This window comes from Mesocricetus auratus, unplaced genomic scaffold, assembly GCF_017639785.1.
Source record: "Mesocricetus auratus isolate SY011 unplaced genomic scaffold, BCM_Maur_2.0 Super-Scaffold_100006, whole genome shotgun sequence".
Classification (NCBI taxonomy): Eukaryota; Metazoa; Chordata; class Mammalia; order Rodentia; family Cricetidae; genus Mesocricetus; species Mesocricetus auratus.
Window position 1 is genome coordinate 13,277,828 of NW_024429190.1, and position 9,795 is coordinate 13,287,622.

The window sequence follows — 9,795 nt, forward strand, 5'->3', positions numbered from 1 at the left end:
AGGGGTGGTCTGCACTGAAACCGTAATTGGTTCCCACAGCCTGTAGGAGCTCTTGAGTACACCCTTGCTTCTTCCTGAGCTGCTGTAGTAGCGAGAGACTTGCACTCTACTCTCTAAGGCCCGATTCTTATGCGGGAAGGAAAAATTCCTAAGGGATGCATCTAAGGACACCGAGGGACTCTGTCCAGGTATAGTGTAGAACAGGCAACAGAATCCTTTTCTTTTTAAACTGAAAATAGATTCTTCTTTCATACAATACATTCTGACCAGAGTTTACTCTTTTCAAGCAACAACCCCCCCCCCCGAATCTCCCATCAAAAAGACCAGGTCTTCAGAGACAACAAGCAAACACTACAAAACAAAATACAACAGGATACGGCAAAAACCCTCACACCGCAGCTGAGCAAGGAAACCCAACAAACAGAAAGTCCCAAGAGTAGTCAGAAGAGTCAGAGACATAACTCACCCCACGTTAGGAGTCCCAGGGAAAACACCAAGTGTATAAGAACACCAGAGGACCTGGTGCAGGCCCATGCAGCCCTGTGCCTGCCGTCCGTGAGTCCATATGTGCCCTGCTTGGCTGAGAACCCTGCTTTGTGAGCTGGTGAGTGGAGGGTTGAGGTGCCTTGCTGTGAATGCACAGCCCAGTGGGGCTGGGATGGGCACCAGGAAGGTGAGTCAATGTACCCTAGGGACTGGGGACCCTCCATCAGCTTAGCCTGGTAGGCTCTTGGTACTCTCGTGGGGAAGAGAATTCTGATGATCCGAGGAAGAGGGTGGGGATGGGCGAGTTTCAGGTATATGCTGGGACATTTCCTCTCTTTGCCTCATCCTGCTGCTGTTGCTTTTTCTTCTTGAAGCCAGACACTCAGCTCACTATGCACAGGCCGTCTCAATGGTCTAGTGAGGACATAGCTCTTGGAAATCAGAGGCAACTAGGGCAGGAACGGTCACTTTCTTGTGTATGAGTGCAGAGTCGTCTGGAAGCAGTGACCCCTGTGTATGTGTGCAGAGTCGTCTGGAAGCAGAGACCCCTGTGTATGATGTCTGGAAGCAGAGACCCCTGTGTATGATGTCTGGAAGCAGAGACCTCTGTGTATGTGTGCAGAGTCGTCTGGAAGCAGTGACCCCTGTGTATGAGTGCAGGGTCGTCTGGAAGCGGTGACAAGGTTCAGGGAAAGGATGGGGTCAGTCAAAGCCAGGACTGCGCCATGTGCTGTGAGGGCAGCAAAGAGGTTGCCGAGATGACAGAGAGTAAAGCAGGGCAACTGGGAAAGGCTCACCCAGAAGGTGACACAACCTACGACCTGAAGGAGATGGAGCCAGTCCTGGGATGGAAGGAATGCTTCTGAACTCATTCATTTATTCACTAATTCATATGTTACTACAAGCCTGCTAGATAAAGTTCTAGCTTCTAGAAAACCAGAGAGCAGCAGTCCAAGGGAAACCCTTCCTGTCCTTGTGTCTATGCTCTGGTAGAATCTGACCCTTTCAGAGACTGGTGACTCCTTTAAAAATAAGAACAACAGTCAGAACACCAGGGGGCAGTAGTGGTCAGGAGACTGAAGTCGCTCTCTGAGGAGGATGCCAGGGTGTTACTGGTTGGACTCTTCGTGCCCTCCCCACCTTGTCAGAGTGCTCCCCCCCTCCACCTTGTCAGAGCGATGCTGTGACACATTCCCTGGATTCCCCAACTCTTGGCTGACACAGGTGAAATTGAGAAAGAGGCAGGAAAGGTTCCGATGAGCTGATAGCATTGAGCGGCCCAGAAAGCAGCTGGGGGCTAAACTGCCGAACTTTCTGACCCTCTTTCTCATCACTTCTGGCTGGCATCCTCCTGCCAGGGGAACAGCTCCACCCCCTGGGCTGAGCGGGTACCAAACAGCAGGTGGTAGTCAAGACAAACAAGGCAATAAAGTCCATCAAGGTTAATTTATGTGAAATAAATGCAGCAGTATCCTATTTTCATCCATTAACATTCTAAACACCCCATTCGAAACGCCCTGGAGTGCTTCTAGCTGCTAGGAAAGCTGCCATTAGGGAGAAACAGCATGATGACTGGGGGTATGGTTGAATTCACACACACACACACACACACACACACACACACACACACACACACACACGGGACGATTTCTCTGTGCAGCCTTGGCTTTGTAGATCAGGCTGCCCTTGAATTTACAGAGATCCACCTCCTTCTACCCCCTGAGTGCTGGGATTAAAACTGCATGCCACCATGCCCAGGTTGGGCTGAATTCACTTTACCATCTGTGACCCACTGAGAACTCTTCTCGCTCCATTGGGTGGTTTATGGTACTATGTATCCTCAAGTAACATCTTCTCAAAGACTTATATAAGAAGATATCCGTCCGGTATGGAGACCCATAAGAGCCCAGATAAGCATGTGGGTGTGCGTATGACTTAGATCTTAGATACAGGTGACATCAAAGCAGAGGGATTAATACGGCAATCACACGACCCACCATGGAACTGTGCACAATACCATTATTTGCCACTTTCAACGACTGTATCTTTTGAAGTGGGAAACTTTGCTTGCTTGCTTAATCAACTGAGTGGTTTATTTTTGTGGTACTGGGGATTGCTTTGTGTACTATACCCCATCTCACAAAAGTTCCTAAAAGTATTTTTTTTTTAAAGTCGGCGTTGTCTGTACGTTCTTTGGCCATGTCTTGGCTCCTTTCCCATTGCTGTGGTAAAGTGCCACGGGCATGGAAGCTTATAGAGGAAAGGTTTGTTTGGGGTTATGGTCGCAGAGAGGAGTCCATCACAGCAGAGAGACACAGCAGCAGGAGGCAGGCATGGCTGCGGGAGCAGAGGCTGAGGGCTCACATCTTGAGCTACAAGTTGGAAACAGAGAGTAAACTAAAAATGGCACAAGTCTTTAAACTCTCAAAGGCCACCTTTGATGCACTTAGTTAATTTTTGCAAAAGATGTGAGGTAGGAGTCCAGCTTCAGTCTTTTGTGTGTGGCTATCTAGCTGCCCAATAGTGTTTGTTAAGTTGTCTTGGAATCCTTTTTAAAACCTACACTCTGCTGTACTTACACATCAGTCGTCATTGGAGAAGCTTCCTGCAGCAGATGGGAGCAAACACAGACAGGCACATTAGGACAGTGTGGAGAGAGAGAGAGAGAGAGAGAGAGAGAGAGAGAGAGAGAGAGAGAGAGAGAGAGAGAGAGAGAGAGAGAGAGAGAGAGAGAGAGAGGAGACCGAGGACCACTCAGCCCTAAGTGGGATGTCACCATCAAATCCCTCCTCTCAGGGTGCAGGGAACCTTTTGTAAGAGGAGCAGTGGGGGAGCCAGGCGTTGGTGGCGCACGCCTTTAATCCCAGCACTCGGGAGGCAGAGGCAGGCGGATCTCTGTGAGTTCGAGACCAGCCTGGACTACCAAGCGAGTTCCAGGACAGCCTCCAAAGCCACAGAGAAACCCTGTCTCGAAAAACAAAAACAAAAACAAAAACAAAAAAAAGAGGAGCAGTGGGGAGGGAGGAGGACACCAAGGAAACAAGGCCTTCTAGACACAACAGGACTGGAGCACAAATGGACTCACAGAGACTGTGGCAGCGTGCACAGGGTTTGCACAGGTCAAAGCCAGATGTGGTTCCAGTGCTGAGAGGGAAGCGGACACCAGCCCCCCCATCCTTACCCAGAAGTTATTTCCAATTGACAACCACTCACCAAAGAAAAATCAGTTTTTTCCAAATGGAGTCTCACTGGGTATACAAACCACATTTAAAGGCAGACCCCATGCCTGGCAGTAGATGGTCAGCTCTAACGAACTCAATAAACTCAACGGTAGTTTTGTAGGGTTTTTGTCTAATAATGCTTTGTCTGGGCTTTTTTTTTTACCTTATTGTTCTTCCGCTTATATGTTATGGTGACTGATTTTGTGATTTATGGGTTCTCTCTGTCTTTCTGTGCACTCTCAGGCCTGTGCATGTGGTTTTCATACTGTTTTTCTTTTGTTTCTGTTGTTCTTTCCTGTTTCTTTTTTAATTTGTCTATTTTTCCCTCTAAAGTTAGAGAGAAAGACGGCATGGGGTTGGATGGGTAGGAAGGTGGAAAGGATCTGGGAGAAGACGAGTTTAGTGACTACCTAACTGTCATCACAGAGCCTTCATCCAGTAACTGATGGAAGCAGATGCAGAGATCCACAGCCAAGCACTGGGCCAAGCTCCTGGAGTCCTGCTGAAGAGAGGGAGGAGGGATTGTATTAGATGGGGTGGGGGTGAGGGTGGGGGTCAAGATCATGGTGGGGAAACCCACAGAGACAGCTGACCTGACTGTGAGAGCTCACGGACTCTGGACCCACAGCTAGGGAGCCTGCAGGGGACTGATCTAGGCCTCTGCGTGTGTGTGACAGTTGTGTAGCTTGGTTATATGAAGTGCCATGTGCTGTTCTGGCACACAGTAGTAGACCAGCAGTGTTTAGGGGACGTCAGTCAGAGGCCTCCTCTCTCTTTATTCCACTGGTATTGTATTTTATCTGAATTTTACCCATAATTATTTATCAGTAACATACATCGTTTTTATATTTTAAATTTTATAATTCGTTTTAGAGGTCTTTTCTGCTGCACCAGTGCTCTGGTCAGTTGGTGAATAATTGACTTCACAAACTCACAAAGAAGTCATTTAGTGAGGTCAGGGGGAGGTCAGGGCTAAGGAGCTACTGCCCATTTCTCGCTCTGACACCTCTGAAGCCTGTGGATGTGAGAGAGAGGGGGGGAGAGAGAGAGAGAGGAGAGAGAGAGGACAGAGAGAGGAGGAAAGAGGAGAGAGAGGAGAGAGAGAGACAGAGAGAGTAAGAGACAGAGAGACAGAGACAGAGAGACAGAGAGAGAGTTGAAGCAGAGGGTTAGGTGAAGGCCTGCCTCTACTCAGTGGCTGTGACTGACTTTGCAGCATGACTTACATGGTCCTGGTAGCCATGGCCTTATTTTATGCTTTTTTCCTTTTTAAAAAAGTAAGATTCATACAGCATAACTATTTTTTTGTTAATGTATGAGTGCTCTGTCTGCATGTATGCTTGCAGATCCCATTATATAATGCTGTAAGCCACAGTGTGGGTGCTGGGAATTGAACTCAGGTCCTCTGGAAGAGTAGCCAGTGCTCTTAACCTCTGAGTCATCTCTCTGGCCCCAGAATTGACCTTTTTTTTTTTTTTTTTTTTGGTTTTGCGAGACAGGATTTCTCTGTATTGTTTTGGAGGCTGTCAGTCCAGCCCGGCCTCGAACTCACAGAGATCCGCCTGCCTCTGCCCTCCGAGTGCTGGGATTAAAGGTGTGCGATACCACCGCCTGGCCAGAGTTGACCATTTTTAAAGCACAGAATTCTGTGTATGTGATGCTGTGTGACTGAGCATTTATACCACTCACCTGGAAGCCCATCTCTAGTCACCCCACCCCGCTTCCTGGTAACCGACTCTGCCCCGAATGGTTTACCTTTTCTGGGCATTCCCGATAATGAGATCACACAATCCCTGGCATGTGTGTTGCCCCCTCAGTCAGCAGCTTTCACGGTTCACTCATGGTGATCAGTTCTCCATTCAGCTGTCCGCTGAGAGGCTGCGGCACACTCAGGCTGTCTGTTGGTCGTTGTGCACAGGGATGCAACATTTCGTGTTCCTTCAGCACCAATCTTGTAAGTGTTTAACCTTTGGAGGACCCCTCGTACCAGTCTCACCTTCATTTGTAAAGGTTCGAATTTTCTGCATTGTTCTCACCAGCACGTATTTTTCTTTTTTGAGGACAGTCACCCTAAGAGTTATCTGCTGTTTTTTTTCTTGCTAGTGACTAAAGGATTGAAATGTTCATGCATTATGCTGGCCTGCCCGTTACCTGGCAGAATGCACTCAGGCAGTTCTCTGGTCAGCCCAGGGTTCCGGTTACTAGTCTGCACGCAGGTGCAAAGGACCCCTTTAAAAGACAGACCCCTGCCCACTTACGCTCTCTCTTCTCCCTTCTCTTCTTTTGACGTCTTAGCCTCTTCTCATCTCTCCCCCCCACACTCGCCCTCCCGGTCCCCCACCTGGAATAAACCCTATGCCTAATATACTCTCTATGGTTCGTGTTCCTTCGCGCCGTTCCATCTCCATAGCGTGCTTTCTATTTAACTTAAACGAGAGAACAACAAGGATGTTGAGCGTCTTCTCTTTTCCCACCTCGCTTCCCGCAGCTAGGGCTGTAGATGAGCACTGCCTTGACTCTCTTTTCATATATTCCCTCTTTTTTTCACTCACGGAGATCCGCTGGCCTCTGCCTCCCTGTGCTGGGATTAAAGGCATGCACCACCACCGCCTGCCTTCATTTTTATTTTATGTGTATGCACGAGTTCCTGTATGCATGCATGCCATGTGCTTGTAGCACTGTGGAGTGCCATGGAACTGGAGTCACATACGGTTGTGAGCCATCATGTGGGTGCTGGGAATCTAACCTAGGCTTTTTATAAACATTGGTGTTCTGGAAGCGTGTATGAAGGTGTCAGACCCCCTGAAGTTACAGACGGTTGTGAGCCGCCACGTGGGTGCTGGGAATTGAACCCAGATCCTCTGGAAGAGCAGCCGGTGCTCTTAACCACTGAGCCATCTCTCCAGTCCCGAGTGGCAGTGCTCTTGATGTCGAGTCGTCTCTCTGACATGGTGTGGGGTGTTTTTCCCATGCTAGAAATTGAATCCAAGGCCTTCCCTTCCCTATGCTAGACACTAGTTCTACCACTGAACCACATCTTCAGGTCTCTCCTGTTTTGGTTTTTCGAGACAGAGTTTTTCTGTGTAGCCCTGGCTGAACTCACTTTGTAGACCAGGCTGGCCTCAAACTTAGAGAACTGCCTGCCTCTGCCTCCTGAGTGCTGGGATTAAAGGTGTTTGCCAACACCTTCTGTCTCATTCTCTCCTTTTGAAAACATTTTTTACACATTTATTTGGCTTATGTGTGTGGGTAAGCTCATGCCACAACGTATGTGTGGGCCAGAAGACAACTTTCGGGCATTTTCTTTCTTTCCACCATGTGGATTCTGGGTTTTAAACTTGTCATTAGGCTTAGTGCTCGTTAGCTGTTGCATGATTTCACTGGCCCTTTAAACATTTGTCTTAAAGCAAACTCTGGCAAGTTTTATTTGAAGAATTTTGTATGGTTTACTTATCTATTTCTTTCTTTCCCCTTTTTAAACCTACATAACCTAGGATTCTCAGGCGGTCTCCCATCCAAGTATAACCACTTCTGACCCTGCTTAGCTTCTGAGATGAGAAGAGACTGGGTATGTTCAGGGAGGTATGCTGTTAGACTATCTATTTACTTAATCATGTATTTATTTATTATTTTCATATGTCTGTGTGTGTCTGCATGGGTTTATGTATGTCATGTGTATTTAAGTACTTGGGGAAGCCAGAAGAAGACATTAGATCCCCTGGAACTGGAGTTCCAAGTGGCCGAGTCACCGTGTGGGCCCTAGGAACTGAACCTGGGTCCTCTGCTAGAGTAACAAGTGCTCTACTGCTGAGCCATGGCTCCTGCCCTCTAATGGCTTATTTTTCATGGCATGCTTCTAGGATATCCAAATCATCTACAGCAGTGAGCTCAGACACTGTGCCTTCTTCACTTTGTCTAATCGAATCTTTTGACCATTGCCTTAGTTGCTTTCTACTGCCAGGATAAATCACTGAGGCCACAGACAACTTGGGGAAGAAAGGGTTTATTTCACCTTACAATTCTCAGGTCACACTCTGTTGCTGAGGGAAGACAGGACAGGAGCTCAGACAGGTCACACAGAGCAGTAGCCTGGAAACTGAAGCTGACATCACAGAGGCCATGGAGGTACAACTCCACGTCGGGGCTTGTTCAGCTTACACTCTTGTATCACCCCCAGCCCGAGGGTGGTGCTATCCATCAAACATGGACCAAGAAAATGCCCCACAGTCTTGCCCCCAGGTAGATCATCCTCTCAGTTGAGGTTCTCTCTTCTTAAATGACCTTAGCTTGTGTCAAGTTGACATAAACCAGCCAGTGCATTCGCCATGGAGCTGGGCATCAATTTCAGCCAACCTGGGAGGAAAATCTTTTTAAAAATGTTCCTTTTTCTCTATCCCTCCACCCGTTTTTGAGACAGTCTCACTTGTAACCCAAGCCATCCTTAAATAAAATTGTCCAACTATCTTCAAATCCCAAAGTTCTGGAGTTTCAGGTGTGTGTCACCACATGCAGCTATTTTAGATTTCTTCAGACCTGGACAGTGGCAGTGAGGGTGACTGACTCGCCTCGCTTTGTGTGGTTGTCTTTGGAGCTTGTGCTTTACCATATGGGTTTCACACGTTGGAGCCTAGAGTCGATTAGCTATAGTGACTTGCCATTTTCTTACGGTCACCATCTTCCTGCTTGAGATAAAGGATGGTCTTCAATCATGAATGGCCCCTAAGAAGACTGGGGAGCAAGAGGAACCCTGGGACCTCACTATGTATCCCTGGCTGGTCTGGGGCTCTCCACATAGGGCAGGCTGGGTCTGTTGATATACTCCCACAGCTTCTACATGACAGCCTTGCTCTGAGGGATTTCTCCAAGGACGCTGGGGAGCAGTTAGACTTTGAGTTAAATATGCAGCTCTAAGTGCTCTATTATATGCCTCATGTGTCCCAGGAAGCCCTTTCTACTTGGCTCCATTCTGAATGGAGAGGGTAGTGAGACATCCTCATAGACACACTGTTCCCAAGGGTAACAAGTGGGAGTGCTCCCCATGAAGACCAGGTGCTCCCGGGACAGAGTCTCTATTGCTTGCTTGTCTAGAGCTTATCCTTTGTAGCCCCTGTCTACACTGGCAATGCTGGATTCTCTCTGCCTCCTACTTGCTTCCAAATATCTTAGATGTCTTGTCCTCCAAGGTTTCTAGACTCTCCCTCTTGGTCCTCTGTTGATGGGGTCGGCGGACCCTCCAGCACGTATGTCCTGCCGTCTGGCACAGCTGGAGAGATGGACAGGAGACTTGCTCCCTGGTCTCTGCTAGACTGTGGGCATTAGGTGACAGATATTGCCTATTTCGGTTCTCATTGGGAATGGTGGAACAGTCTCTAGGACCCTGCAACCACAGAAGGAGTGGGTTGTTCTGTCCCGTGGGGCAGGAGTGTAACAGTGGTAGCAGCCTCCATGTTGCTTATGAGGCACCAACCTTTACTCTGGTTTGTGCTTGGGGGTGGTTTCTCTTTTCTCCAGCCTCATGCCCACTCACTTAGCCCCTCAGAGTACACGTATAAGAGAGTTGACTCTGCAAGGCACTCTGCTAGACCCAGAGACAGAAAAGCCCCGCATGGTGGACATCGCAGCACAGGGAACTGGATGGGCATTTAAATACAATGGATGGGCTGTGCGCCTGAATCAAGGCCAAGCGAAGGGTGGGGGAAAAGCGGTTGAAAGGGAGACAGTGTTTCCCAGAGAGAAAGGCTGAGAGTTTGAGCCTCAGGGGCCTAGCATCCATCTGAGCAGATCCTCTGTGAGAAACGGCCAAGGATGCAGCTTCTTTGCCTAAGCCAAGAATAGTTTTAGTGGCTAGAGAGATGCTCAGCAGTTTAAAGTACCGGCTGCCTTTCGAGAGGACTCAGGTCCAATTTCCATCAACCACATGGCGGTTCACCACTCTGCAATTCCAGTCCCAGGGGATCCAATGTCGTCTTCTAGCCTCTGTGAGCGCTGGATGCAGAGAATGCACAACGCACAGACGTACATTCCGGCAAAACACCCACATACATAAAAATAACTAAGTCTCAACAAAGAATGGTTGGGGGAAGCTCAG